We start from the raw sequence: 27,592 nt of genomic DNA, 5'->3' as shown, positions 1-27,592 counted from the left end.
ATGTATAAATACCACATAATGCTTACAAGATCTATTTTTTAATGTTTTCTTTAGCACATGTTTAAAGATGTTAGCTATAATATTAGGACCTACAATGGTCATGTAGAACATGGAGAATGCCATCCAAGGCAGATATCATTAATGCCTGCAGAGATCAAAAGTTCACACATCACTGGGCCCAAGAACTACCTAAGTATTTGCTTTTCTTACAGGAATTCTGAAATGAAGCAGCATAGATTGGGTAGAAATTCCACAATTTACTCCTTCACTTAGGTCAAATGTTTATTATGTTTTCATTAGGTAGTTATGTAAAGTCTTCCATGTCAGATATTGCTTCAAAATATTTTTATCTTCATTGTTATGGAGAACAGCCTTATATGCTTTTCCTTTTTCTAAATGTTCATTTTCATAATCTCCTCCAAAAATATTTAAGCCTTACTGCAATTGTTATTCAGGATGAGTTTTTTGTACTTTAGTTGTAATTCCAGTTTGGTCCTGGGAGGAGGTGACTGTAGCTTCCACCTAATCTGCCACCATCTTGGATATTCAGGTCTGACTGTAATTGTTTGTGTTTCATTCAAGGAGTCATTTCTGTGTTTTTATTCAGGGAAGTGTATGCCTTAAATAACTTCAGATGAGACAGTAATAATAATAATGTGTTCAAAGTATCAGATTATCCCATAGGAGGCCATGTTTGCAAAAACCTTCAGAGGAAGAAAACAATAAGGATTAGATATAGGGGAAGAAAATTCTTTACTTTAGATTGTCAAGTTTCTGATTATATGAGATGCCCAGGGCTCACATGGACTTTGAGATATTTCAACAGGAATAAATTTTGGTGGGATGTTTTTAAAAAATATATATTTCTTTATTGATTTCAGAGAGGAAGGAGGAGGGAGAGATAGAAACATCAATGATGAGAGAGAATCATTGATTGGCTGCCTCCTGCATGCCCCCAACTGGGGATCGAGCCTGCAACCAGGGCATGTGCCCTTGGCTGGATTCGAAACTGGGACCCTTCAGTCCGCAGGCTGACGCTCTATCCACTGAGCCAAACAGGTCTTGGCAATAATTTCTTTTTCTTTTTCTTCACATGAGTAACCACACAGGCTACCTGGAAAGAAAGAATTAAGCAAAATGCTTTACATTACTGCAGTATAGCTTTGCCAGACTTCAGAGCTTCTCTTGTTTTTTCTTCTTTTAATATTACAATTTGGGTCACGCTAGCCTAATGGATTTTCTTCCTACAAACTCCTATGGTGCTTGGTCTGTGTCATAAGATTAGTCCCTTTTAAGGGATTGCTTTATGTTGTTTTCTATTCGTTTCAAATTTTGTCTTCACATCCATTCATGGGAATAAGACATTACATTATGACTTTACTGAATAATACTTCTTTAGTGCTTACCTTCAAAATTTCAAAATGCTCCCATTTTCACAGAAATAAAGATTGCATTTTCTTTAATAAACTACTTTATTAATTGAAATATTTTTCAGAGGAACAGGAATTGGAATTATTTTCCATTAGATTTTATAGCTAGTATTAAAAATCCAAGAGGCTTCAACCTTCTTGACTTTCTGAGCTAAACCAAGCTGGCATCAGCTTTGACAGTTGCATAAGTTCTCTTGAGGAGGTGTCAGACCAGCTCTGGTGCCAGCTCATTGCCAAGATTGGTAAACATAGACACCCCCACTGTGTTGCTGCCAGACATGGTAAGATGAATGCTCCTGGTCAAAGCTTGAGTGTGGCTTGGTGACATTTTATGTGCAAACAGATTGCTGGTGCCTGACTTGATAAACACACACACACACACACACACACACACACACACGAAGAAAAGTAAACTATGACAAATTCTATTTCATAAGATAAACCCTCACGTCAACAAACTACAAGAAAAAATTAGAGAACATTTTTTTTTGCGGGTTTTCCTTTCATTATACCCCACAAGAAGTATCACAGCTTTCTGAAAAGTTCTGTGATTGAGGTTTTCTCTAGTCATTTACAAAGCATGTGGTTGTGGTATTTATGAAAATGTCAATAATTAGCAATGCTATTCAAACACATTGCCAACAATTACCTTAACACATATCATGATTTAAAAAAAAAACAACACAAAAAACACTAAAAAGTACACTTGAAATTAAGAAATTATCAAACGAATAAGTAAAAAGTTCTCCTAAGCTATGTAATCTTGAAATAATCAGAAGTCCACAATTACGATGCTTTTTGAACATATGCAATATGACCTTACTTATTATTTCCTGACTTCACAGCTTGAAATGAATTTCTATAAACGTTTGCATTTGTTTTTATTCCTACAAATGGGGAGAGGTAGATCAAGTATTAATATTTCCATGTGCAGATGGAGAAAAACAATTTCCCAGGATCAAATGGGGAGTTACTGTGATTATTTGACTATGTTTGCATACTCTGAGACTTGCTCAATTTCAAAAATTCCACCTTTCCTTAAATTGTCTATCCCAGACAAGAAGATTCCTCTTCTAGATAGGGATAGACTTTCTACCTATTATTTCCACCCCGTTGTTTATACTTGCATTATTGAATGCCCCTTTCCTCTTTACATCTTAATGTCCTCACTTGCCGAATGCAATAATAGCACTTACCTCATAAGGCTGTCCGAGGAGGACCTAGCATCAAATACATGAAGCGATGTACATTGGGATACAGGGACTCATTTCCCCATTTGCTTCACACATGCCAAGACATGCATGGGACACACAAAGTGTGCATGCATACACACACTCTTACCCCATACCAGGTAGGATCCAGTGGTGCTACTATGGCTGGGTATAGCCAAGCCTCAGTTTACCCACAAGAAGTACCCATAACAATAACATCAGCAGCAGAGGTTCTCAAACTTTTTGTCTCCAAACCTCTATCCAGTCTTAAAAGTTATTGAAATTCCCCAAAGATGTCTTGCTTTTTTTGTGGGCTTTATCTACTTATATTCTATATTAAATATTAGAAATGAAAACTGAGAAATTTAAAAATGTATATACAAATTTATTTTAAAATAATAATAAACCCATTGCATGTTGACATAGACAATTTTCATTTTAAAAGAAAACTATATTTTTTGAAACAAAAGAATTTAGTAAGAAAATCTGGCTGAGGCTTTCTGAAATCTGTTCTCTGTCCTCCGAGGGGAGGAGACCACGAAACCTTCACTTGGCTGTGACATATTTAAATATACAAAGACAGCGATATCCCTTATAAATCTGTCTGTGCGATTAGGCACACATTGCACAACTCTACAAATAAAGCAGGTGGAACTTGTAAATGGGATTACACGATTTATTTACTCTGCCAATAATCACAGGAAAGCCTCCCTTCCCCATATTTTTTGCTTTGGTATCCTTTAACTGAGTTTTAGACTATAATAGTGATTATAAATATAAACTCACTGAGAAACGTTGCTCTCCAAATCAATAACACTAGGAATGTGAGAAGAATATGGAAGTAGAAAACATTTTACTGTAGTAAGTCATAATTTTTAAAAAGTGAGATAGATATTGGTCTTCTCATGTCATAATAATAATAGTTTGTATTTACGTACTGCATGTCAGGCACTGTTGTAAACACTTTGCATGTTTTAACCCATTTTCATCCTCATAATAGCCCAATAGACACTGTTATTACGGGTTCTATAACCTTGGATAATTTTTACAATCTTTCTGTGGATAATAAGGCTTGTCTACTTTAGCAGGATAACAAATGTAAAGAGTCTAGCAGATGTTCTAGCACAAAATAGATGTGTAACAAATGGAAATTGTTATTATTCCCTGTCCCCTTCTTATTTTTAAATGTAGAACTGTCCAAGCACTGAGCTCTCATGCAAGCAATGCTTCAATAAACTCACATTTAAAGGGAATAGAAAGGAAAAGAGAGAATAATGCACGATGTTTTCCGACCTCTTCTTTTCCTGCTTGGCTTTCTTGATTTCTTTTGGGTCTCTGGCCTAGCGCTGTGCTTATTTTCCCAGCTCTTCGTATAAACATATCTTGACATCTGTGTTGCACAATCACAAGTACTAAAAAAATTTCCTGCATTTATTTCATTTATAGAGACCAATCTTTCCTTTGAGAATATAATTGCTAACGTTTGGAATAATTCTTGAGAATTTCCGCAAAGCTGCTTGTATTTAAAATACTTTTCAAAAACATATGTGCATGTTTGCTTAAGCATATGCTGTAGTTTTCTTTATAAAAAGCTGTGGATTAATATTTACATAAATATATCAGGAAAAAAGATCCTTCCTTTTTCTGTGCTGCAGATATGCCTAGAAAAGATAATTTTGTTTACATGTGAGCAAATCAAATGCTGGCAGAAGGATGACAAAATTTATTTATTTGACTTCTGTAGATTTAGGTGCATCTTTTGGTGGACAATACATACCTCTATAAGTCTTAATTTAGACGGTGTATGTTGTCAAATACACCAAATCCCCAGAGTTTGTATAGTATTTTGAGCTTTTTGAATGGCCAAACATTGCATGTTGTGTATCATCTACATAGAAATTGTATATTAGAAATGGAAGGAAGGAAGGAAGGAAGGAAGGAAGGAAGGAAGGAAGGAAGGAAGGAAGGAAGGGAGGGAGGGAACAAAGGAGGGAGGGAGGAAGGGAGGGAGGGAATGATGGAAGGAGGGAGGGAGGGAGGGAATGATGGAAGGAGGGAGGGAGGGAGGGAGGGAGGGAGGAAGGGAGGGAGGGAATAATGGAAGGAGGGAGGGAGGGAGGGAGGGAGGGAGGAAGGGAGGGAGGGAGGGAGGGAGGAAGGAAGGAAGGAAGGAAGGAAGGAAGGAAGGAAGGAAGGAAGGAAGGAAAGAAGGAAAGGGGGAAGAAAAGGGGGAAGAGAGGGATTTGATTTGAGTTTAAAACCTGGTATCTCATATTTTTCAGGTTGAATCTTAACTAATTGTCAAAGCCCTCCTGCTTTTCTTTGGGGGCTCTGGCTGCAGTGCTGTGTGGGGCACATCACCAGCTGACTCCGTGTCTTAGTTCATTGATCCCATCTCTCATGAAGTTAAATATACATCACACTGTGGAACATTCGATAGTCTCTCAAGTGGGCACTGGTTTAAATTTTAGGCATTTGTGCTGGTGACTCCCTGTACTATCACCAAACACTGTCCCTCACCTTTCCTCATTCATGTAGTGGGTTTTATGTCTTTGTGCCTTTGGATGTTCTGATTCTCATCAACATTATACTTTTGGCCCTAGCCGGTTTGGCTCAGTGGCTAGAGCATCAGCCTGTGGACTGAAGGGTCCTGAGTTCGATTCTGGTCAAGGGCACATGCCTGGGTTGCACCCTTGATCCTCAGGGCAGGGCATTCAGGAGGCAGCCGATCAATGATCCTCTCTCATTATTGATGTTTCAATCTCTCCCTCCCTCTCTGAAATCAATAAAAAATATATTTAAAAAAGATTATACTTTTGTAAAGTCCATCTCAAATGGAATATATTCCTTAAAGCTTTTCCTTACTCTCCTCATGACCTAACATAATTTCTCCTTTCCTAGATCTATTTTGGTAGAACATTCTTATGACACTTCTTATATTATGACTTATTGTATAATTTTTTCTTGTCTGATTTCTCTTACTAAATTTCAAATCCTTCCAGAATATGAGCTGTGTCTTCTCATCTTTTTATTAGCTACAGGGTCCAATGCAAAGCATATAACAGAACACACAAAAAAAGATTTGCCTAGTTCAGTGTTGCCTAAACTTGTCCAATAATCATTATCCTGGTGAAAATTGAGAAGCTCACATACTTCCCTGAGTAATCCTGATTCATTAGATTTTGGTGGAGGTCCAAGAATCCACACTTTTAGAAGTTTTCTGAATGATTCTGATGCTTAATTAAATTTGAGAAACACTGGCTCAATTGAATAAAAATTAATGTTTATGTCTCCTGATTACCACTTGAAGAGGAATATTTCTCAGAAAGGCTAGAGTCTTCATGTAATGCTTTATTAAGAAAACCTTTATATAGGTGAATAGGATGTTATAACTTGTTAACAACCTCACTATGATTCTCTAAAAACAAATGTTCTTTGTTTTGTTTTATTTTGTCTTTCTTAGTGTTTATGAGATGGCATTGGACCAGTTTGTTGTCAGGATCTTAGCTGGGGAAAGCAAAAATTAGAGGAATGTTGGGGCTCAAGAGAAAAGATCGGCCACAGGGGAAATGTCTAAAGACTGTGTCTCCAGAGTCCCACTTGGCCTGTGGAGCAATGTGCACCCTTGAGTGAACTCTGATTTGGCACGAAGGCCCACAGCCCTAGATCCCTCACTGACCTCCGCAGGCGGGTTTGAAGCTGCTGGCGGGTGCTCTGTGGGGAGAGCCCATGATGTCCTGCCCTCAAAGTGATTACTGCAGGCTTTTCTCTTGATGCTGCAGCCAGAACCAAGAGAATGCTGGGAGCTGCACCTGCTGATCCTAGAACTGGCACTAGCTGCCTTGGCTACAGGCACGAAGAGGAGGAATCTGCTTCTTTCATGCACAAATAAAAATGTCGAATAATTTAGGGCAGTGATGGGAATTTCTGTCATAGAAAAAGATTGCAAAAGAAAGCTCTCAGATTAATGTGTCTAAATGGTCTCTTACCAAACCACTCTGGATATAACTTGTATGATGTGTTTGAACCCAAATCTGTTGGGGTAAAAGAGACCATCTTAATTTAATTGGCCCGGTTGACGATTGGCAAGGATACTATTTATGAAGCAGATGTCTTTCTCTCAGCTTCCCTGAATGCTTTGATAGCAAGCAAAATTTTGTTCCTTTGATCAGAAATGGGGTTGATAATACACCTTCAGGAATTGGACTGCTCAATTTTCTAACAGAGTTTTAATAATTATTTTTTAGTGGTAAAATCGTGTGTGTGTGAAAGAGTCTCTCTTGATCTCGTAACATGTTGTGCTCTGGTAATTGTATTTCTCATCTTCTTCAAAGACTCCTATGACAGGTAAATGGTCTGGAATCTGTGAGATATCTCTTGATTTCATCTTGTATTTGGTTATCTATAATAATGATGAACTGGGGTGGGGGTAGGTGAAAAGAACAAGAACCTTAGAACATGATGGAGCTGAGCTCATACCTTGAGTGACATTGGGCAAGTCACTACACTTTCCTGGGACATAAGACAGTACTTAATTGTTTGGGTTGTAATTTTATTATATAAAAATTCAATGTTATAATATTTTCAAACTCATCAGACATCTATTTTATGTCAAAAGGCAAATAGGATAGTCCCTGCACTCTGAAACTCACAAATACTGGGTAAGATCTAGATGGAAACTCCAACATGAGGCTTAGAGAAGGTGCCTATACGCTCAGAGTTATCAGGAATGGTACCACTAAGCCTCACTTGGTATAGGCAGAAGCAATCCTAGAGCACCCAGGGCTCTGCAAAAGAAAGGCTTGGTGCTTTAATCCAGCTAAAAATTGAGAGCAAATAAGCCTAACTTTCAAATGAAATGTTTGCAGCACTTAAAATAAATCAAGAGTAAAATAAAGGTAATAGAGTAAAAATTTTAGAATAACAGCATATCAATTATTACAGAGAGAAAAAAATCATTAATGCTGTAAAGATGAGTTTTAGCTTTTCAGCAGCTTCCAAATACTGAAATACTTCTGCCTTTGCGTTTAAACAAATTATGTATCATGTTCGGTGGGTTTTTTTTTTTTTTTGGATTACTTGTATGCTTCTGGGCCACTTTCAGAATAGCTTTGCCTAGTGACCCCTCTAGATTTTATAATGCTATTGTGAATAAAATGCTACAATACAGAAAGTTCAGGACTAAAATAATCACAATTTGTCAATTAGCAATATGGTAGGGCCAGGATTCAGGTGTGGTGAGTGAGGCAGGGTCCTACAAGAGCAGGGAAGAGCTTCTCTCTCTGTGGTAAGCAGAATAATGCCCCCCCCAAGGATGTCCAAGACTCAATCCCTGGGACCTGTGAGGCTATTTTACATGGCAAAAGAGACTTTGCAAATGTGATTAAGGACCTGGATATAGAGAGATTATATTGGATTAATGGGTGGGTCCAATTATATGGGGTAATCACAAGGGTCCTTAAAAGTGGAAGAGAGAGGTAGGTTAGAATGATGCACTGTGAGAAGGATTCAACCCAGCACTGGGGGCTTTGAAGACGGGAGAAGGGGTCATGCAGGAAGGAATGCAGGCAGCCTTCAGAGCTGGGACAGGCAAGGAACTGGAGCCCCCAGAAGGAAAACATCCCTGCTCACATCTTATTTTTAGCCCAGTGAGATCCATGTGAAACTTGTGGTCTAGAGAATTGTATACGATAATAAACTGTTGTTTCAAGCAAGTAAGTTTGAGGTAATATGTTAACAGAAGCCATTGAAAACAAATTCATTAACTTTATTTAAAAATTTTCTCATGAAGTTTTAGCATTAGTTTTGATTTTTCTATGAAAATATTGCATTATAGTATTATTTGACTTGGTTATTGAGGTTTCTGCACCCAAGGTGAGTACCTCCCTTGCCTCCCTGGAGTCTTGGTCCCTCCTTTTTGCCCCCAGGATACATCATTGCTTCAACCTGGGTGATGCGGGTGCTGGTCTCTTGTAGAAAAACAATCAGCAAGTTTGCAGACCATGTCTTTTTTTACATATCTTTGTCCAACCTGAAGAATGTCTTGCACTCTTATCTGAAGGTTTAACTTTGACAAACTATCATGAATGAATATTTGCAGCAGAATGGCAAAGAGAAGAACTGGTGTATGGAATGCCTTGATTATTCTAGAGATCTTAAAACTGAATAATCTGAGTGTACTTCTGACATTGAATTTTATACCTATTTTATCACCTGTGTGAAGGACCTTTTTTAAAAAAATGTTTTTTATTGATTTTTTTTTTTTTTTTTTTTTTTTAGAGAGAGAGGAAGGGAAATGGATAGAGAGATAGAAACATCATAGATCAGCTGCCTCCAGCATGCCCCCTACTAGGGATGGAGACCACAACCCAGGCATGTGCCCTGGTTGGGAACTGAACCAGTCATCTCTTGTTTGAGGCTCGATACTCAACCACTGAGCCACTTCCGCCAGGCAGGAAGGACTTTTTTAACGTAACTTAATTTCAGTGATAGACTTACTTCAAGGATAATATTTTCTACTATGTAGGCAACCCTAGGTTGAATTAGTGCTAAATTCCAGACTTTTATCATAAACTGTGATCCTTTCATTATAGAAAGATCCAGCTCACCTTTTTCTTTCAGTTAGTGTGAGCATATGTGATCCAACATGAAAAACTAATTTTCATGGACTAAAACAACAAAAGCAGTACCATTAATAGCGTAAGCATTGAATTTTCACATAATCCTCAAAACAGCCATGGAAGGCATGTTCTATTATCCCCAGTTTCCAGATGAAGAAATTGAGGTTCAGAGAGATAGTTATTAATAAGAATGGCTAACACTAGGAGACTAGAATTTGGGTGATGAGCACACAATGCAATATAAAAATGATGTATTATAGTATTATACATTTGAAACTTAGATAATATTACTAACCAATGTCATTCCAATAAATTTAATAATAAAAAATAGCTAACATTAAAACAGGGCTTACCTTTGCCTGATACTTTTCTAAGGGCTTTACATATATTAGCTCATTTAACTTGCAATAATCCTAGAGACATTATCTCATTCTACAGATGAGGAAACGGAGGCATAAGAAATTAAGCAACTTTCCTAAGGTCATATGCTTATTAAATAAAGAGGGTAACACTTGCTTTAAGTCATGCTGGTGACAAAGAAATTGAGAAATAGGAATTCAAGTTCAGATCTGTTCAATTTTATTTATTTTATTTTATATTTTTATTATTATTTTTCTTTATTGATTAAGGTATTACATATGTGTCCTTATCCCTCCATTGTTCCCCTCCCCCACTCATACCCTTACCCCCCTAGTGTCTGTGTCCATTGGTTAGGCTTAGATGCATGCATACAAATCCTTTGGTTGATCTCTCCCCCTTAGCCCAACCCTCCCCTACCTTCCCTCTGAGGTTTGACAGTCTGATCGATGCTTCTCTGTATCTGGATCTGTTTTTTTTTGTTTTTTTTTTCCCCATCAGTTTATGTTGTTCATTATATTCCACAAATGAGTGAGATCATGTGATATTTATCTTTCTCTGACTGGCTTATTTTGCTTAGCATAATGCTCTCCAGTTCCATCCATGCTGTTGCAATTGGTAAAAATTCCTTCTTAGATCTGTCCAATTTTAAAATGACATGTTCTTTTTACTATGCTAGTTGCCTCTTACAACCTTAACCTAGAGTTGCACTAATCTAACTGGATATCATAACCTCAGTCACACTCTCCCAATTTCCTGCCATGATCATGTCATCTGCCTTTTTAACAAGTTCCAGGCACAGCTCTGGTTGGCAACCTGGAAGGAATTTAGAGACGGGCTGTACCCTTGCCCAGGGCTCACAGTGATGTGAGCACCACACCCTGAAGGTGCCCTCTACCCGTTTTGCTCCTAATCCTAGCAAAGGGGTGAACTGCTTTTTTCAGAGAGGATTTACAATCCTGACAGCATGGCTCAGGCAAATCTTTATTGCCCTATGCCTTGGGAAAGGTGTTATCTGACCAGGGTGGGTAGTTGATAATGCTGTACATCAATAGAGCCTGTGTTAAAGTACAGTCAATAGAATTTGTTTTACTCCACTTAGCAACACTTTGGGATATCTTTAAAGGGCCACTTCAAAGTGAAGGTCATTTTAAAAATTCAAGTTAGGATCTTATGATTACCTGTGCATTCAAATGTGTAGGAATTTTTGAGTCTTAAGAATTAATTGGTTAAATTTAGATACTTTAAGTTGATGATGCATTTTAAATATTTTTATTCCTAGTTGATTGTAACCTTAAGTTTCTTTTGAATAGTGTATTATAGAAATTAAAAGTTTTGTCAATTTATATTTTAAAATAATATAAAGGCAAAAATGATTGTGACCATTTCTCAGAGGTCAAACGGTTGATAACATACATAAAAATGTTCATTGACTTGAACGGTTCTGTTTTTACACTTTTACTATTTATTAATGATAGATAGAGGGTATTAATTTTATAGCTTAAAACCATCATAATGCAAAGAAGAGTAAAGAAAACTCTTGACCAGGGATCCAAAGACCTGGCTTTTTGTCTCACTCATCATTAGCTTTGGAAATTGTACTTTCCTGACTCCCAATTTCTCCTTCTTTAAAATGCAATAAATGAGATATATCCTTCTTCCTTTAGAGGGTAGATTTAAGAATAAAATGAAATAATATAAAGATAATTTGATGACAAAGTGTATAGTGTACTCTGAATAATTTAAGCCATTGAGATTTATTTTTATGGTAACTGTTTTCTAGGGACTAAACACACTAGTTTCATATTCACATTTGGTCACATCATAATTTGCATCATGGATTGCATTTTCTACATGTATTGAAAAAGTAACCATGCAATGAAAAGCATCGGATGTCAGGAAGAAGTTTGATGTTTTGGGAACTGTGCTGAGTCGGCCTTTGGGGCCTTGGCTTTCTCCATGCTCGACAACATGGCTAGATTCTAGCCCTATTACTGTTTGAGGTCATTTTACTCTCAGATTTTAGTTTTCTTACAAGTGAAAAACATGGAGATTGTTAGAAATAATACCTACAGTCCATTCTAGATCTGTTCAGTCTTTTCTACTGCACTAGATTTTAAGTTTGAATATCATGTTTTGTTATCAAGAAAGGCATTGAAGAGTGAGTATTGTTATCTTTATTCTTTTACTTAAAAATATACAAAGAGGACTGACTTGAAATCATGCATTTACATGCACTAGTAGTTTCATAAAGCTCATTCACATAATTTAAATTTGGCATTACTATCTTAAACTCATATTTAATATTACCATTTTAAAATATTTTTATTGTTTTTTTTTTTACAGAGAGGAAGGGAGAGGGATAGAGAGTTAGATACATCTATGAGAGAGAAGCATCGATCAGCTGCCTCCTGCACACCGCCTACTGGGGATGTGCCCGCCACCAAGGTACATGCCTTGATCGGAATCGAACCTGGGACCCTTCAGTCTGCAGGCTGACACTCTATCCACTGAGCCAAACCGGTCAGGGCTAATATTACCATTTAAAAGCAGCTAATATATATATATATATATATATATGTATATATATATATATATATATTAATTCTTTTCTATTTAAAGTATTACATATGTCTCATTTTTTCCCCATTGACCTCTCCTGGCTGTTCTCACCAACCAGCTCATGTCCTCACCACCCTACTGTCTATGTCCATGGGTTATGCTTATATGCATGCATACAAGTCTTTTGGTTGATCCTTACCCGCCTACCCCCCGACCCCCCTTTCCTCTGAGGTTGGATGGTCTGTTTGATGCGTTAAAGTATCTGGATCTATTTTTGTTCATCAGTTTATGTTCATTAAATTCCACAAATGAGTGAGATCATGTGATATCTATCTTTCTCTGACTGGCTTATTTCACTTAGCATAATGCTCTTCAGGTCTATCCATGCTGTTGCAAATGATATGAATTCCTTCTTTTTAACAGCAGCTTAGTATTCCATTGTGTATGTACCACTGTTTTTTAATCCACTCATCTGCTGATGGAGCAGTTAGGCTGTTTCCAAATCTTAGCTATTGTAAATTGTGCTGCTATGAACATAGGGGTGCATATATCCTTTTTGATTGGTGTTTCTGATTTCTTGGGATATATTACTAGAAGTGGGATTACTGGGTCAAATGGGAGTTCTATTTTTAATGTTTTGAGGAAACTCTATACTGTTTTCCACAGTGGCTGCACCAGTCTGCATTCCCACCAGCAGTGTATGAGGGTTCCTTTTTCTCTGCATCCTTGCCAGCATTTGTCGTTGTTGATTTGTTGATGATAGCTATTCTGACAGGTGTGAGATGGTACCTCATTGTAGTTTTGTGTGGGGCGTAGTTACAGTGTCTTGGCTAGGTTCAAGCCTCGGACTAATGTAAGGACAGGGTCCTCTCACTGCCACGTGCAAGTCCCAGCTGGAGGGCAGGGCCCTCCCAGCACAATTATAGCCAACGGCTGTGGTTTTAAGCTTGAACCTATGGTCCAAACACGATAAACCCACGTGTCTTGTGGTAGAGTTCAGGAGCATATAGTTGAGTACGGTTGGAACTTACAAGAATGCTGTAAAAACGTGATCACGCCCCTACTTTGCCTTGTGGCATCTGCTATAAAATAAAGACACGGCTTGTGGGCGCTGGCGCTGTCTCCTCATCAGGGAGCAGCGGCCCATGGAGACCCAGCTTTCATTCTCTTATCTGTCTTTCCTTAATCCTTTCACCCCCACCCCCTTGTCCTCCCCCACTCAGTTTACCTTTGGCCTCAATAGTTTTGATTTGCATCTCTCGTATAATTAGTGACTTTGAGCCTGTTTTCATATGTCTTTCGGCCTTCTCTATGTCCTCTTTCAAAAAGTGTCTATCTAGGTCCATTGCCCATTTTTTGATTGGATTGTTTATCTTCCTTTTGTTAAGTTGCATGAGTTCCCTGTAAATGTTGGAGATTAAACGCTTATCGGTGATATCATTGGCAAATATGTTCTCCCATGCAGTGGGCTTTCTTGTTGTTTTGTTGATGATTTCTTTTGCTGTGCAGAAGCTTTTTATTTTGATGTAGTCCTATTTGTTTATTTTCTCCTTGGTTTCCACTGTCCTAAGGGCTATATCAGTAAAGTTATTGCTATGACATATGTCTGATATTTGCTGCCTATGGATTCTTCTAAGATTTTTACGGTTTTCCATCTTATGTTTAAATCCTTTATTCATTTTGAGTTTATTTTTGTGTATGGTGAAAGTTGGTGGTCTAGTTTCATTTTTTTTTGCATGTATCTGTCCAATTTTCCCAGTACCATTTATTGAAGCGACTGTCTTGACTCCATCGTATGCTTTTGCCTCCTTTTTCAAATATTAATTGAGCATAATGGCTTGGGTCAATTTATGGGTTCCCTGTTCTGTTCCATTGGTCTATATGTCCGTTCTTATGACAGTACCAGGCAGTTTTGAGGACAGTGACTTTATATCTGGAATATAGCTTGATATCTGGTATTGTGATCCCTCCAACCGTGTTCTTTTTTTCTCAGGATTGCTGCAGCTATTTGGGGTCTTTTTAAAATTCCATATGAATTTTTGAAGAGTTTTTTCTATGTCTGTGAAATATGTCATTGGTATTTTAATGGGGATTGCATAGAATCTATAGATTGCTTTGGGGAGTATGGACATTTTAATGATGTTGATTCTACCAACCCATGAACATGGTATATTCTTCCATTTGTTTATGTCTTCCTCTATCTCTTTTTTCAATGTCCTGTAGTTTTCTGAGTACAGGACTTTTACCTCCTTAGTTAAGTTTATTCCTAGGTACCTTAATGTTTTTGTTGCAATGGTAGAGATTTTATTTTTTTTTAGTTTCTCTTTCTGTGAGTTCATTATTGATATATAAAAAAAGCCATAGATTTCTGGGTGTTAATTTTGTAACCTGCTACATTGCCAAATTAATTTATTAAGTCTAGTAGTTTTTTGATGGAGTCTTTAGAGTTTTCTATGTAAAATATCATGTCATCTGCGAATAAGGACAGTTTTACTTCTTCTTTTCCAATTTGGGTGCCTTTTATTTCTTCTTCATGTCTGATTGCTATGGCTAGCACTTCCAGTACTCTGTCAAACAGGAGTGGTGAAAGTGGACATCCCTGTCTTGTTCCTGTCCTTAGGGGAAATGGTTTTAGTTTTTGCCCATTGAGTATGATGTAAGTTTGTCAAATAAGGCTTTTATTATGTTGAGGTATGATCCCTCTATTCCCACTTTGCTGAGCGTTTTTATCAGGAATGGGTGTTGCATTTTGTCAAATGCTTTTTTTTGGCATCAATTGATATTATTATGTGATTTTTTGTCTCTCAGTTTGTTTATGTGATGTATCACGTTTATTGATTTGTAGGTACTGTACCAGCCTTGCATCCCCGGGATAAATCCTACTTGGTCATGGGGTCTGATCTTTCTAATGTAATGATGGATCTGATTTGCTAGAATTTTGTTGAGGATTTTAGCATCTATGTTCATCAGGGATATTGGCCTGCAATTCTCTTTCTTTGTAGTGTCTTTATCTGGTTTTGGGATTAGGGTAATGCTGGCTTCATAGAAAGAGCTTGGAAGTGTGCCTTCCTCTTGAATTTTTTGGAATAGTCTGAGGAGGATAGGTTTGAGTTCTCTGAATGTTTGTTAAAACTCCCCTGTGAAGCCATCCAGACCAGGGCTTTTGTTTGCTGGAAGTTTTTTTGATCACTGCTTCAATTTCATCAGTAATTATTGGCTTATTAGGGTTTTTTGATTCTTCCTGATTGAGTTTTGGAAGCTTTCAATTTTATAAGAATATGTCCCTTTCATCTAGGTTGTCTTGTTTGTTGGAGTAGATTTGTTCATATATATATATATTTTACAATCCTTTGTACGTCTGTGGGGTCGGTTGTTCACCTTTTTCATTTCTGATTTTGTTTATTTGGGTCCTCTCTTTTTGTTTCTTGGTGAGCCTGGCTAGAGGTTCTTTAATCTTGTTTATCCTTTCAAAGAACCAGCTCTTGGTTTTATTGATCATTTGTATAGTTTTTTTGGTCTCTATGTCATTTATTTTGGCTTTGATCTTTATTATATCCTTCCTTCTGCTTACTCTGGGCTTTTCTTGTTGCTCTCTTTCTACTTATTTAAGTTGTAGGGTTAGATAATTTATTACCATTTTTATTTTTTGAGGTAGGCCTGTAGAGCTATGAACTTCCCTCTCAGGCTTCCTTTCACTGTGTCCCATAGATTTTGGATTGTTGTGTTTTCATTGTCATTTGTTACCAGGTTGCTTTTTATTTCTTCTTAGATCTCTTTGGTAACCCAATCATTTTTTAATAGCATGCTATTTAGCCTCCAAGTGTTTGATTTTTTTCATTGTACTTGATTTCTACTTTTATGCCATTGTGATCTGAGAAGATGCTTGATATGATTTCTGTCTTCTTGAATTTGAAGAGACTTTGCCTGTGTCCCAATATGTGGTCTATTTTTGAAAATGTCCTATGTGCACTTGAGATGAATGTATTTTCTGTAGCTTTGGGTAAAATGTGAAGATGTCAATTAGTTTCATCTGATCTAGTGAGTCATTTAGGATTGTTGTTTCTTTGCTGATTTTTTATTTAGAGGATTTATCCAGTGGTGTCAATGGAGTATTACAGTCCCCTAGTATGATTCTGTTGCTGTCGATCTCTCCCTTGATATCTTCGAGAAGTTTTTTTTTTTTATGTATTTGGATGTTCCTGTATTCGGTGCATATGTGTTTATTAGAGTTATACCCTCTTGTTGAATTGCTTCCTTTAGTATTATGAAGTGGCCCTCCTTAACTCTTGTTATGGCCTTTACTTTGAGGTCTAGTTTGTCAGAGATAAGTATTGCTACCCCAGGAAAGCAGCGAATATTTATTAAGCATCTTCTTTGAGTGAAGCACTTTGATAAAAACATTTTGTACTTTGAACTAGACAATCCTAAAAATAACTCTAAGGAGTAAGTATGATGATTATACCTATTTTAGAGATCGGGTGATTGAACCCAAGAAAGGTTAAGTAAATTGTCAAAGTCATATAGCTGTCAAGGTCCATTTAGGGTTTGAATTCAGACCTTTGTTCTACATTATGTCATAAAAGAAAATAAATTCTAGTTTGAAGTATTTTGTGAATTGTCTACGATAGAGGCTTTCTTAGACTAATTAAATAGAAACTTCATCTTCAGCTCTGAAGGACTATATTTGAATACCTGGACCTACATTTCTCACTTGAAAATTTGATTAAGTAATTTGGAAATTCTGACTTTGAAATAACAATGATACCTGTTCTTTTGCTGTAGTAGTTTTAGGTATCCCAAATTATTTTTCAACAAATCCTTTCTTAACTAAATAACTGTAATCAGGTATTGTGGTATGCAAAAACAATGTGGAAGAAATGGATACATTTCTAGAAACATACAATTTTCCAAACTGCATCAAGAATATAATTTGAACAGATTGCTTATAACTAACAAATGGATGCAATAATAAAAAAAACCTCCCAATGAACAAAAGTTCTAGCCTGGATAGTTTTATAGGTGAATTTTACCAAACATTCAAAGAAGAACTAAAATTTATCCTTTCCAAACTATTCCAAAAATTCAAGAGGAAGGAAGACTCCCAAGCTCATTTTATGAGGACAGCATTACTCTAACTCCAAAACCAGATAAAAACATTACGAAAAAGAAAATTATAGGCTCTGATGAATGTAGATGCCAAAATCCTTAAGATTTATTTATCAGTCCAATTTCAGCAATGCATTAAAAAGGTCATACACCATGATCAAGTGGGATTTATTCCTGGGATACAAGGTTGGTATAATATCTACAAATGAATTAATATGATACAGCATGTAAATAAAATGAAGGGTAAAAATCATGTGATCATATCAACAAATACAGAAAAATATTTGGCACAATCCAGCACTCATCTACACTAATAAAAGAGAAACATGCAAATTGGTGTCACTCCACTACACCCACCATCCAATCAGGATGAGTATGCAAATTAACCCAACAAAGATGGTGGTTAATTTGCATATGCAGGCATGGAGCGAAGATTGAAGACTGAAGACAACTGAAGACTGAAGATGACTGAAGACTGAAGAGGCTTGGCTTCTCCTCTGCTGCTGGAGCGAAGGCCTGGGTCCTGGGTGCCAGAGGAAAACCAGTGCTGGCAGCCAGAGGAAGGAAGGCCTATTGCACAAACCTCTTCGTGCAACGGGCCTCTAGTTTATGACAAAAACTCTCAGCAAAGTGGAAATAAAAGGACTAAACCTCAAAATAATAAATGCCCTGTATGTTACCCCACAGCTAATATCATATTCAACAAGAAATATATAAAGGTGTTTCTCTTAAGATCAGGAATAAGACAGGGATGTCTGATTTTACCACCCTTATTCAACATTCTAATGAAAGTCCTAACCATAGCAATCAGACAAGATGAAATAAAAGCCATCCAAATTAGAAAGAAAGAAGTAAAAGTGTTATTATTTGCAGATGACATGATACTATATATAGAGAACTCTAAAAATTCCACCAGAATCTAGTGAATTTAGTAAAGTAGCAGGATACAAAATAAATATTCATAAATTGATTGTATTTTATACATCAATAATGAACTATCAAAAAGAGAACTAAGGCCGAACTGGTTTGGCTCAGTGGATAGAGCATCGGCCTGCGGACTCAAGGGTCCCAGATTCGATTCTGGTCAAGGCCATGTACCTTGGTTGCGGGCACATCCCTACTGGAGGGCGTGCAGGAGGCAGCTGATCGATCTCTCTCATCGATGTTTCTGGCTCTCTATCCCTCTCCCTTCTTCTTTGTAAAAATTCAATAAAAAATATATATATTTTTTTTAAAAAAAGAGAGAACTAAGGAAACAATTCCATTTACAATTGCATAAAAATACTTAGGAATAAATGTAACCAATGAGGTAAAGGACTTATTCTCAGAAAATTATAAGACACTGAAGAAAAAAAATTGAAGTGATACAAATAAATAGAAACATATATCATGCTCATGTGTAGGGAGAATTAACATCACTAAAGTGTCCATGCTATCCAAAGCAATCTATAGGTTTAATGTAATTCCTATCAAAACACCAGTGACATATTTTACAGAAGTAATACAAATAATCCAAAAATTTATATGAAACTATAAAAGAACCCAAATAGCCTCAGCAATCTTGAGAAAGAACATAGGAGATATCATGCTACATAATATGAAACTATACTACAAGGTGATCCTAATCAAAACAGCATGATACTGGCATTAAAACAGAAACAAAGATTAATGGAACAGATCTGAGAGCCCAGAAATAAACACATGACTATATATGGTCAGTTAATATATGACAAAGAAGGGAAGAACATATCATGGAGTAAAAACAGTCTATACCAGCAGTTCTCGACCAGTGGGTTGCGACCCTTTTGGCAGTCAAACGACCCTTTCACAGGGGTCGCCTAAGACCATCCTGCATATCAGATATTTACATTATGATTCATAACAGTAGCAACATTACAGTTATGAAGTAGCAACAAAAATAATTTTATGGTTGGGTCACAACATGAGGAACTGTATTTAAAGGGCCAGAAGGTTGAGAACCACTGGACAGTAAATGGTGTTGGGAAAATTGACAGGTACATGCAACAAAATGAAATTAGACCACTTTCTTATCCTATATAATAAAGAGCTAATAGCTAACTAGACTGAACAGCAGAATGACCGTCCGGATGACCTTCTGGATGACTGTCCAGATGATCTTCTGAACGAAGCCAGGCTGCGAGGGCTGAGCCCCTTGCAGAATTTCATGCATCGGGCCTCTAATCTCTCTCTCTCTCTCTCTCTCTCTCTCTCTCTCTCTCTCTCTCTCTATATATATATATATATATACATATATATATATATATATATATATGCCTACGTGACCATTACAGCTGGTCGACCAGTCGCTATGATATGCACTGACCATCAGGGGCAGATGCTCAATGCAGGAGCTGTCTCCTGGTGGTCAGTGCACTCCCACAGTCAACCTCCCACAGCAGGTCAACCTCCTGTGGTCCCTCCCCCAAGCCAGCCCTGATTGGTCCTGATCAGGACTGGGTGATATGGCACTGATTGGCCCTGATCACTGGCCAGGCCAAGGGACCCCACCCATGCATGAATTTGTGCACTGGGCCTCTTTTTCATATATAAGATTAAACTCAAAATAGATTAAATACTTATATGTAAGACTCAAAACTATGAAAGTTCTAGAAGAAAAATAGGGAGTAAAATCTCTGACATTTTTCTTAGCAATATTTTTTTTCTGATATATCTCCTCAGGCAGGGGAAACAAAGAAAAAATAAACAAGTGGAACTACATCAAACTAAAAAGTTTTGCATAGCAAAAGGCACCATTAACAAAAAGAAAATGCAACCTGCTGAATGGGAGAAGATATTCTCCAATAGTACATCTGATATGAGGTTAATATCTAAAATTTATAAAGAACTTATAAAACTCAACAGCAGAAATACCCAAACAATCCAATTAAAAATGGGCAGAGGACTTAAACAGACACTTCTCCAAAGAGGACATAAAGATGGCCAACATGCATATAAAAAGATGTTTTCAATGTTACTGATCATCAGAGAAATGTAAATTAAAACCACAATGAGATATCACCTCACACCTGTCAGAATGGTTATCATTAATAAATCAATAAGCAAGTGTTGGGGAAAATGTAGAGAAAAGAGAACCCTGTTGCATTGTGGGAGGGAATACAGACTGCTATAGCCACTGTGGAAAATAGTGTGGAGTTTCCTCAAAAAATTAAAAATGGAACTGCCAATTTCCTAGTGATTCTACTTCTGGAGATTCATCTGTAGAAACCAGAAACACTAATTGGAAAAGATATATGCACCCTATGTTCACTGCAGCATTATTTACAACTAGAGGCTTGGTGCACGCGTTCATGCACTAGTGGGGTCCCTCGGCCTGGCATGTGCCCTCTTGCAATCTGGGACCCCTTGGGGGATGTTGGAGAGCTGGTTTTGGCCCAATCCCCCCAGGGGGAGAGGGCCTAAGCCACAATTGGACATCCTTAGCACTGCCACAGAAGGCCCAGCTTGTGGCTGAACGGTGCTCCCCCTGTGGGAGCGCACTTACCAACAGGGGGCAGCTCCTGCATTGAGCATCTGCCCCCTGGTGGTCAGTGCATGTCATAGTGACCAGTCATTCCGCTGTTCAGTCTATTTGCATATTAACCTTTTATTATATAGGATAATGCTTAAAACATGTGTTTCATTAACAGGTTAACACATTTTTGGTCATTCCTAAATAAAATTAACCTAGAGAGGAAGATTTTTAATTTTTAAAAATTGAAATAACTCGTGTGACAACATGGACAGAGTATCTCATTCTTATGGTCAAAGTTTATCTCCCCCCGCCCCCTCTGGAGATTTTTATAATGCTCAGACATTTATAAACCAACCCAATATTATTTTTCTCAAATATGGGCAATGTTTGCTCATTTGGGAACTTGCAGTCCTTTGGCTCTTGTCTTTGTTTTCCTATTTGCTGTTCTTTTGGAGCATTTTAACAGTCATTAGTGTGACAGTGACAGGGTGGGAAGGGAACATCGAAATCAAAATTGAAATCAGTCTGACAGTCTCATATATCAACCTTATGATGTGAGTCATCAATGTTTTTTTTTTTAAGAAAATGTAAATGTCCCAAAACTTTTCTAACAAATTCTTTAACTAGCTCTATATAAAAGAGATCATCCACTTTTCTAAAGTTTGCTTTATGCCATTCGCTTTTACAAAAGACCTGCATTAGTACTTGTTTTTGCTAACTGAAAGAAATCTGAAGGGATTTTTGCTTTTACCAAAAGTGAAAATAGTGTCATCATTTGTCTGGGAGGAGCTGTTGGAGAGGTAGCTTGCGTCCCAAGCAGTGAGAGTGGCCCCACCAAGTTCCTTCCCTGCGACTGCACTCGGCATTAGACTGCCATAGCTTTCATCTGTGTCTGTCAGCATCTTCTTTATCTTGATTTGTCGTGTGCAGCATTAGTATGATGTGTCCTAAGGAAATTGCTTCTTTGCTTATGCCATTTCCCATTTCTACTTACAAAAGATTTCATAGGAATGATCTACTTTTGGACAGCAGGGGTAAACTATGTAGTTCACAGGGTGTGTGTGTGTGTTGGGAGAAGAAATGGATAAGAGGATGATTTATGAATTTTTAGGGCAATTTTTCAAGTGACATTGTCATTCTCTGCAATACTGAGAACCTCAGGGCCATAAAGAAAAACAAAGAAGGGAGAGAGAGAGAGAGAGAGAGAGAGAGAGAGAGAGAGAGAGAGAGAGAAATGAGACTGGTTGGGTGTTCTGGGGACATGATCTTCCTGCAGGCACCCTCTTGTGAACTCAGTCTTTTCCAGTCTAAACCACAGGATTTCCTGAAGTAGAGGAGCAGAGAACCAAGAATAACAGGAGTGCAATGGGTAGTAAAGAAGCACTCTGGAGGATTAAATAGGGACAAGCAGGAGAAAATCTACAGTGTAACCCAAGTCACAGAGCCAGCCAACTACCCTCTGTAAATATGTGTTAAAGTGTGAAACGAATGATTTTGCATCTTCAAGGAGACCATGTAGAATAGAGAGAGGAAGACCACAGAAGCAGAACTGTGAGAAATGCTCACCTGTCTGAATTAAAATAACAGACTCAGTGATATTTAATATGTTCTCGAGAGTGGGTGTCCATTTGGTTGTACAGGCACACAAGGAGTAGCAATCACAGCCTATTTATCCCCCTAGGGTATGAAAGTCCTTCCTCTGGTTCCTCATTGGCTGAGTACTAGGGGGTTAATAGTTTCCTCATAACATCGTCTAGGTCTTATTGTCTCCCATTGGGCCATTAAAAAAATTGGGCTAAGGCCTTTTCTAGTTGTCTCCGCCTCCCCCTGTGTAGTTGAGGCAGGCTTCCACCATGATGCTGGCTTGCTTTGTTCTTATATCCTCTTCCCTCCTCCCTACATTCTGTTTGCCCTGGGGAAATTCAGTCACTGTTTCTATTAAAAGTTGACTATGCTAGAGATGGATCACAGAGGCCTATTTCCTATAGAACTACCATGACTAGGAGAAAAGGGACACAGGGGATGAGAGACATACACATTGGCAGTGTATATTTAAAAGTATAATAATGCAGCATCATAAGAAAGTGGAGGGAACTAAAAAATCTCTGGTAAACACATACCTGTAAGAATGGAAGAAGAAAAAGAAGGCAAACTGATGGAAATAGAAAGGACTAGGTACAGACTGAGATTCAGATTTAGCTATCCAGGATCAAAAAGTGATCACGAGATATTGTGGGAGGAGGTGCCAGTGGTCATAGTGTTACCCTTGTAATGAGCTAATAATAGGGCAGGAGCAGAGGGAAATGCAGATATTATCAGCATAGTCATCTCAAGCTGCCACTTGACACTCCCCAGGGAACCACTGGTCCATTCCCCACAGATCACTGGGGGAAAGGGACCAACAAAGGGGAGATGGGTGCATGCCCATAAAGTCAGGATGATGTAGGGAAGGTGTTTCCTGTCAGTCTAATCTGGGGAACAAAGACAATTGACTAGGGGGTGGAGCCACTGCAAGTGCGTGAAATTTGGAAATACATAATCTGCAAAGGAGTTCTCTTTCTTGTTCCTCTTGCTTTGCTCCTGCTTTCTTGCACTCACCTGTGCTCCCTCCATAGCATGTGGTCCTGCAAGCCACATGGCCCATGGCCATGTGGACCCTACACCCAATGGACTGTAGCTGGGTACATAAGCTAATCTAGCCAGATGTTGGATGGGACTGTGCAAATATGGAGCAGAACCTCTGGGTGAAAGCTTTAATTTTTGTTCTGCTGAAGACAAAATGAGACTTTTTCCCTGGCAGAATGGAGGGGGATGGGACCTTGGAAACTTGGGTGTTTAATTCCAACAGAAATAAAACTTTCCACAATACCTCATCCTCCCATGAGAGCCCCAGGAAATTCTTTCCTCCATGCACCCCAAGAAGCCCACTTCTACTGGCCAACCAGTGAGGACACAGAGGACGCATCACTGATAACAATAGTTTAGGTCACAATTGCTACAAGACAATTGGAATTAGTTGTAATACTTAATGTAAATGTTTAGTAAATTCTTGTGGTTTTTTTTCCCCATGATATAGAATCCTATATAATAAAGAGGTAATATGCAAATGGTTGTTACACTGTGACGGTAATGACCGATCAGCAGGAGGGCAGGGCAGTGAGCTACAAGTGGCTGAGAGCTACAGGAGGCGGGGTGGCGAGCTACAGTGCAGTGGAGAGCTACAAGTGGCGGTGGGCGGGGCAGCCAGCTGAGACAATCGGCAGTGAGCTACTCTCACGGATTAGTGCACAGGGCCACTAGTTAAGTGATAAGCAGGTTCTTTTTCTTAGTTCAAGTCCTAGTCTAAAAAAAAGTTAACAATTATATCAAAAACAGGGAGGCAACCAAGAATCCATTTGATTGTTCATTGTACCTACATTCTGTTTCAGTGAATTTTTCAATGTAGGATGTTCCATTGTTTGTTGAATTCAGCTTAAATTGAAAGAAATTTCTGAGCTTTGCCTTCCTACCTTTGGCATCTGTGTAACTTTTACTTTATTCTCAGATGCTGAGTAGCTCACTCAACATTAGGGTCAGCTGGGTCAGATGCTCAGTGTGGGAAGTTACATAGTTTGGACCCTGGAATGTGTTGTTTATGCTAATGAACACACAGCTGTCTTCTCCCACACAATGAGATTGCCACTCAACCATCAATTGGTGCTTGCCCTAGGCCGGCTCTTTATGTATTTAAAGTCTCAAGGTATATCCTGAGCTCTACTTCTGAGGTCTGGTGAGCTCTAGCTATGAGTCAGTGAAGTATTTTTGTTTGTTTGTTTTGTTCTCTATATTCTCCATAGTCTACTTATCTAAGACCGAGGCATGATGTTTTCTTTATTCCCTATCTCTTAGATAGGGTTCTCCTGCTTGCCAACAATAAGTCATCAGAGCCCAGTAAACAAGATCCCTATTTAGCTTCCTCTCGTTTGTTTGTCTGTTTTCTATCAAAGAGGTGTCATGCTGCGGACAGATCAACTTTGCTACATGGCTCTTTCACTCTTGATTGCTAAGGGGGTGGTGTATGGAAATTCAGGAGAGTATAGGTTTAAAATTACTTACATAGGTAATTTAAAAGCATATTAAGATTCTGTAATAAAGGCTATAAATTGAACTATATTAATATTAAAACTATTTCTATATTGGACACAGTGGGTCTTCACTATTGTGTTCTTGTAGAGTAGTATTATTTTGTTACAATCACCCATAAAATATTAAGTAGCTATTGTGCACTACATTTTAATCTAAGAATTAGAGATTAAAAATGAAAAGAGAAATTCAAAAAGATATCTTACACATGCTTCCATGACCAAATAAAATAATCTATCTGCATTTTACATCAATATTTTGCCTTTCTTCCAATTACAGTAAACAGATTGTATGGGATTCTACCTAAGGCTATCTAGGTACAATTCTCTTTAACTCAGGAGCTTTGCTTCTGTGATTGGATCCCCTTCCTGAATCATAAATTTTCCTTTCTATTGCAATATATTTATTAGCAAACAAACATGCTGTAATATCTCTCATTTCTAGAAAACCCAGTCTAGACTGCTTGTTTTGTTCTACTTACAGCTTGTTAAAAGATAATTTTCAGAAAAGAAAACACTTGGGTCTCTTAAAGATACAAAGTGAACAAAGCTTTAATTTAACTTAGTATTAATGAATCAGTAAGATACTACAAGCAAAGAAGAATCCAGCCACCTCACCACAATCATTAAGATGGTTACTAAACAAAAAACAGGTAGTAGCTAGTGTTGGTGAGTGTACATTTTACCACAATTAAAAATAAAGTTTTAAAATGTTAAAATAGAATTCAAAGCCTAATATGCAAATCGACCAAATGGTGGAACGACCGGTGGAACTACCGGTCTATAACTCACACTGACCACAAGGGGGCAGACAGTCAATACAGAGCTGCCCCCTGCCTGCAGGCCCCTGGCCAGCCAAGGCGGGTGCCAGCAGGTGTCCCCCTGATCGCCCTGCCCTGATCGCCAGCTAGGCCTAGGGACCCTACCTGTGAACGAATTTCATGCACTGGGCCTCTAGTATTTTAATAAAGATGCACCTAGAAGCAAAACTGGCTTGATCCACAGTCAGAGAGGGGTGAGAAGTCAATAGAGCCTGCAGAGGACAGATTTCATTTACATATCCATAGACAAGAATCATTTTGCATTGCCATCAATTATCTGCAATTTACAGAGTTGTAAAATAGCCCTCATGTAATCAGGTAACCTGGAAGAGCGTGCTTTAAACAATGCGCAGTTTTTCACTGAAGTACAAATTTTTCTCTACTAAACACTTACACTACACTTGTCTTTCCTATTTATGGTAGAGTATAAATGACCACACGTTAATTTTAGCTCCTTCCATCAAGAGATGGGATCTGTTTCCCCATCTCTTGAATGTGGCCTCTTCTTGTCACTTGCTTTGAACAATGGAATGTGGCAGAAGTAATCTTACCATTTTTTAAAACTATAGTACATGCAATATTCATAGAAATGAGACAGAGAAATCAGTTTGCCCTGTAGCAATCTGGGAAATCAAAGATAATTTAATAATAGGTAACTATTTTATTTTAGAAAATTAATGGTAAAGGAACAAGAACAATGATAGGTTAGTCAAAATTAGCCTATTTTCTCTGTAAAAACAATTGTATGCAAATTATACATGGAAATTGTTTGATAGCTTATTAAAAATAATTATATAAGTAAGAATTGCCCTAACCACTTTAGCTCAGTGGATAGAGCGTCAGCCTGCAGACTGAAGGGTCCCAGGTTCGATTCCGGTCAAGGGCATGTACCTGGGTTGCGGGCACATCCCCAGTGGGGGGTGTGCAGGAGGCAGCTGATCGATGTTTCTCTCTCATTGATGTTTCTAACTCTCTATCCCTCTCCCTTCCTCTCTGTAAAACTCAATAAAATATATATATTTTAAAAAAATAATTATATAAGTAAGAATTAAAATAATTGAATTTAAACTTGGGGTCTTATGAAAATTGTAAGTGGGTGATACCTATGTTCAACATCCTTAAAATTCCTTTCTTCAGTGTCTCTCCTCAGGCTAAGCCAAACAATTTCTTCTCATCCCTCAAACTCCCCTTTTCTCTATCCAATTGATTTTGGGTTAGATATTGAAGTAAACAATCTGAATATTTAGAATTCATCAGTCTGTTTTAACTTAATCCTCTAAACAAAGGTGTTTTAACCTGGGGACTAAGTAGGGCCTGGATGCCTCTATTGAGTCTACAAAACTTCGTTGTCTTTTCAGTTGTGTGAAACCAGGTCAATAGCTTTCTTTAAATGTCATGATACAAAATATTCTTAGGCTCACTGATCTAAATTGGTATATTTGTGCTTTTATTCTTTTTAATAACCTTAATTTACATGTAAAAAATTCATCAATTTTAAGGATATAGTTCAATGAGTTTTGACAAGTTTATACAGTCATGTTACTATAACAAAGATAAAATATAGAACATTTACATTATCCCCCAAATTTCCTTTATGTCCCTTGGCAATCAGTCTCCTCTTCCACTTCCAGTCCACTGCTTTCTGGCAATATGGTTTTGCCTTTTCTAGATTGTTATATAGTTTTTTGTGTCTGGTTTCTTTCACTCAACATAATACTTAGGAGATATATCTATGTTGTTGCATGTATCGGTAGTTTGTTTCTTTGTAATTTAATATTATTCTATTGTATGGATATTTAACTGTTGATGGACTTTTGGGTTGTTTCCAGTTTGCAACTATCCTATATAATAAAAGGATAATATGCAAATCG

Source organism: Myotis nattereri, assembly GCF_964212035.1.
Source record: "Myotis nattereri genome assembly, chromosome: 2".
Taxonomy (NCBI): Eukaryota; Metazoa; Chordata; class Mammalia; order Chiroptera; family Vespertilionidae; genus Myotis; species Myotis nattereri.
The sequence above is the reverse complement of the archived record's forward strand: the minus strand, read 5'-3'. Positions refer to the sequence as shown.